This window comes from Ovis canadensis, chromosome X (genome assembly GCF_042477335.2).
Source record: "Ovis canadensis isolate MfBH-ARS-UI-01 breed Bighorn chromosome X, ARS-UI_OviCan_v2, whole genome shotgun sequence".
Lineage (NCBI taxonomy): Eukaryota > Metazoa > Chordata > Mammalia > Artiodactyla > Bovidae > Ovis > Ovis canadensis.
This window is the reverse complement of record NC_091727.1, coordinates 57,741,262-57,746,172: the sequence shown is the minus strand read 5'-3', so window position 1 is coordinate 57,746,172 and position 4,911 is coordinate 57,741,262. Positions and strand designations below refer to the sequence as shown.

The window sequence follows — 4,911 nt, the reverse complement described above, 5'->3', positions numbered from 1 at the left end:
ATGAGTAGGGGCTGGCGGCCCAAGTTTCCAGGTCTGGTGAGAGGCACAGACCAGCCCTCAGCCTGTCCATTACACACGATTATGGAGCTGCACCAGGATATTGCCAGGTTGCCTATTTCCTTCTCTTCCCTCTGCCTGGCTGGGCTAATCTGGGCCTTGGCAATGTGCCTATTGATCGACAGGCTGGTCTGCTACCTTAAATGGCTTGGTTTTCCCAGGTTAAAATTGTTTGTTCTTAGGATTTCCCTGGTGGTCCAGTGGCTAAGATTCTCTGCTCCTAAAGCAGAGGTCCTGGGTTCAATTCCCAGTCTGGAAACTAGATTTCACAGGATGCAACTAAACAGATCCCGCAAACCACAGTGAAGATCAGAGATCTCCTGTCATGCAACTTGGATACGGGCAGCCAAATAAATAAATATACTTAAAAAAAATTGTTTGTTCTTGCCGCCTCCAGGCCACCGGTGTACAGGTAGTGCCTCCTCAAGGGGGGGGGGGGGGCTGTCTTTAGTGTGCAATATTTAGCAGGAGCACTGGGAGGCTTTGATGACGTGTAAAACTGTGGCCCAACAAAGGCTTCCCAGAGTGTCCCTTCAGTGGTGGCCTGAGGAAGAGGTGGTGGCGGCGGTTGGCGTTGGCAAAGAAATGCGTTTGAGCCAGAACCAGGGTTTGCAGTGTGCTCTCCGCCCACAGAAATAAGCCGTGAGGCTGCACCAGCGTTACCTACTGCAACCTCAACATGTATGCCATCCTCCCAGAGTGTGCCTGCCCTGACACCGCTGTGGCCAACTATGACCTGGTGAGTCTTTTTGAGTGACCGGTCTGCTTTGACTATGTGTTGCCGACCATTTTTCCCTGTCAATGTGGCCGTCTTGTTTGTCTCAACTGTCGCCCAAAGCTCACACATTGTCCGACTTGCTGGGGCCCATTGGGGTCCACTTGCAACTTGGCTATGGACAAAGTGGCCAATTCAGTACTTTTGCATGTACATATTCCTCTTCTGGATGTGAACTAACTCTGTGAACTAACTCTACACAGAAAAGGCAGGCCGACCACGAAGAGCTCTGTGAGTTTAGGCCTTGTTCCTGTCCATTCCCTGGTGTTGCCTGTAAATGGCAAGGCTCTTTGGATGCTGTTGTGCCACATCTGATGCATCACCATGAGTCCATGACAACCCTACAGGGAGAGGATATAGTTTTCCTTGCTATAGACATTCATCTTCCTGGTGCTGTTGACTGGGTGATGGTGCAGTCCTGTTTTGACTTTGACTTCATGCTAGTCTTGGAGAAACAGGAAAACCAAGATGGTCACCAGCAATTCTTTGCGATTGTACAGCTGATAGGAACACGCGAGCAAGCTAAAAATTCTGCTTATTGACTTGAGCTAAATGCTCATAGGCGGCGATTGGCTTGGGAAGCCACTCCTCGATCTATTCATGAGGGAATTGCAACAGCCATTATGAACAGTGACTGCCTAGTCTTTGACACCAGCATTGCACAGCGTTTTGCAGAAAATGGCAATTTACACATCATTGTAACTATTTCCATGTGTTGAAATGGCAAACAAACATTTTCTGGCCAGTGTTTAAAACCAATGCATTCAGTTTCCCAGAGAATAAGGCACCTGTCTGCCTACCAACCAGAAATCTTTGGTAGGTGGAAGCTAGACACATGATGGTAAATCCAATATTATAAAGTTAAAAAATAATAATAATTAATAAATGATAAATGGTTAAACAAACAAAAATAATAAATACCTCCAATACTAAAAATAAAAAAAAGACAAAGGAAAGGCTGTTAAATAGAGGGAAGATTTGCATGTAATAACATTAATATATTTAAAAATAAGTCAACAGAAAACACTGAAAAATACAGATATATTTAATGCAACATGGGCATCTTTTGTATTAAAAAAGGAAGCACAGTAAAGCAGTTCTGAATTTGTGTTTGCTGTAGATTGAAGTGTACTGTTGAAAAATGCTGGGTTCTTGTTTTTGTTTTTTGTTTGCCTGTGTGTGTGCGTATGTTTGGATTTTTTTCCCTTTAACTGACAAGATGTGTTGAGTGCCCTTGAACCACTGATATTCCCCTATGTGAGTCAATACATAGTGCTGCTGCTGTTTGTATATATTTTTTTGTGCCTGTATTTGCTAATTTTATAATTCTAGTTTTCATTAAATAAATTTCACTTTCTTTTCTATAAATAAAAAAACATTGACTGTTCTCATCTCCAAGTGCTTTTACACATGTCACTGGCACATTCTGTCTCCCCTTCTTCTGCTTGGTTAACTTCATATCCTTTATATTTCAACCAAGATGTCACTTACTCAAGGGCCCCTTCCTGTCATCCTCAGCTGTAGAAGGCTAATTAACACATGCGTGCCTGCTAAGGCGCTTCAGTTGTGTTTGACTCTTTGTGACCCTATGGACTGTGCCCACCAGGCTCCTCTGTCCATGGGATCTTCCAGGTAAAAAAGTACTGGAGTGGGTTGCCACATCCTTCTTCAGGGGATCTTCCTGACCCAGGGATCCAACCTAAGTCTCTTAGGTCTTCTGCACTGGCAAGCGAGTTCTTTACCACTACTGCCACCTGGAGAGTCCAGGCTAACTAATAGCCCTACAAAATTATCTACCTCCTAATCCTTGAAACCTGTGACTGTTCATTTATATGGCAAAAAAGACTTTGTAGGTGTGATTAAGTGAAGAGTCTTCGACATGGAGATTATCTTGATTATCTGACGGGCTCTAAATGAAACCACATTTAGATCTACTGGATCATCGAAAAAGCAAGAGAGTTCCAGAAAAACATCTATTTCTGCTTTATTGACTATGCCAAAGCCTTTGACTGTGTGGATCCCAATAAACTGTGGAAAATTCTGAAAGAGATGGGAATACCAGACCACCTGACCTGCCTCTTGAGAAACCTATATGCAGGTCAGGAAGCAACAGTTAGAACTGGACATGGAACAACAGACTGGTTCCAAATAGGAAAAGGAGTGTGTCAAGGCTGTATATTGTCACCCTGCTTATTTAACTTCTATGCAGAGTACATCATGAGAAATGCTGGGCTGGAAGAAGCACAAGCTGGAATCAAGATTTCCGGGAGAAATATCAATAACCTCAGATATGTAGATGACACCACCCTTACGGCAGAAAGTGAAGAGGAACTAAAGAGCCTCTTGATGAAAGTGAAAGAGGAGAGTGAAAAAGTTGGCTTAAAGCTCAACATTCAGAAAACAGAGATCATGGCATCTGGTCCCATCACTTCATGGAAAATAGATGGGGAAACAGTAAAAACAGTGTCAGACTTTATTTTGGGGGGCTCCAAAATCACTGCAGATGGTGACTGCAGCCATGAAATTAAAAGACGCTTACTCCTTGGAAGAAAAGTTATGACCAACCTAGATAGCATATTCAAAAGCAGAGCATTACTTTGCCAAGAAAGGTCCATCTAGTCAAGGCTATGGTTTTTTTAGTGGTCATGTATGGATGTGAGAGTTGGACTGTGAAGAAAGCTGAGCACTGAAGAACTGATGCTTTTGAACTGTGGTGTTGGAGAAGACTCTTGAGAGTCCCTTGGACTGCAAGGAGATCCAACCAGTCCATCCTAAAGGAGATCAGTCCTGGGTGTTCATTGGAAGGACTGATACTTTGGCCACCTCATGCAAAGAATTGACTCATTGGAAAAGACCTTGATGCTGGGAGGGATTGAGGGCAGGAGGAGAAGGGGACGACAGAGGATGAGATGGCTGGATGGCACCACCGACTCGATGGATGTGAGTTTGAGTGAACTCTGGGAGCTGGTGATGTACAGGGAGGCCTGGCGTGCTGTGATTCAGAGGGTCACAAAGAATGGGACATGACTGAGTGACTGAACTGAACTGAACTGAAATGTAACCACAAGTGTCCTTATAAGAGGGAGCCTGAGGGAGATTTGAGATAGATAGTAGAGGAGATGCACACACAGAGGAGGTGGCATTATGACCATGGGGGAAGAGACTGGAGTGATGTGGCCAAAGCCGAAAAATGCTAGCGGCCACCAGAAGCTGGAAGACTCAACCAGACAGTGCCCCATTAGAAAGCCTTTTTCCTGATCCCTTTTTCCAGGATTGGATATAGATATGAAGGCTGGAGGTACAGTAGCCATCTTGGGACCACAAGGCATAAACATGAAAACATAAGTTAGTATGCTTAAAGATGATTAAGATGAAAGATGGAGAGAATATTCGAAGCTGTTTACAGTATCATTGAGCCTGTGACTGCCAACCTCAAATGTTCTGGTAATGGGAGAAAATAAAGCCTTCCCACTTGAAGGCCGTCTAATAGAATTTTCTGTTACTTGAAGGGAGAAGAATGCTTTACTGGAAAAAAAAAAAAAAAACACCTTTCAGATAATCTCTTAACTACCCCTTTGAAATTGCCAGGCTAGGTTCTAGCATGTCCATTTTGTAAACAAGGAAACAGAGCTGCAGAGCCTATGTGGTTTAAATGTCTGGATCTGGTGGAAAGAGCATTTTTCTTTTCTTTTTTTTTGGTTTTGCTGCAAGGCTTCAGGGATCTTCGTTCCCTGATCAGGGATTGATCCACAGCCCTTGTCAGTGAAAAAGCACAGAGTCCCAACCACGGAACTGCCTATGAATTCAGGCAGGCATTTCCTTTGGGGTAGAAATAATACTGTCTGAACAAGAACTATCGCAGCATATTGTGTGGGCCTATATCATAAGAACATCAAATGGCCCTGAAGGTGGCCCAGTTGGGGAACCCCTGCCCACTGCCCCACTAGCCCCAGGGGCTTTGTCCTAGGAAAAGCACTGGATCCAGTGGTGGGAGTGGGAAGGAGCATGATGGGTCTCATTTAAAACAGAAAGTGCCTTCATTCTAAGGAGAAGAAGAAATCCACTACTGGAGGCATTTA

The 4,911-nt window shown here is 44.1% G+C and overlaps 1 pseudogene; it reads left to right on the top strand.

Annotated features, from left to right (window-relative positions):
- On the top strand, positions 1–1,551 carry LOC138930723 (E3 ubiquitin-protein ligase SIAH1-like; annotated as a pseudogene).
- Positions 1,552–4,911: the final 3,360 nt, after the last annotated feature.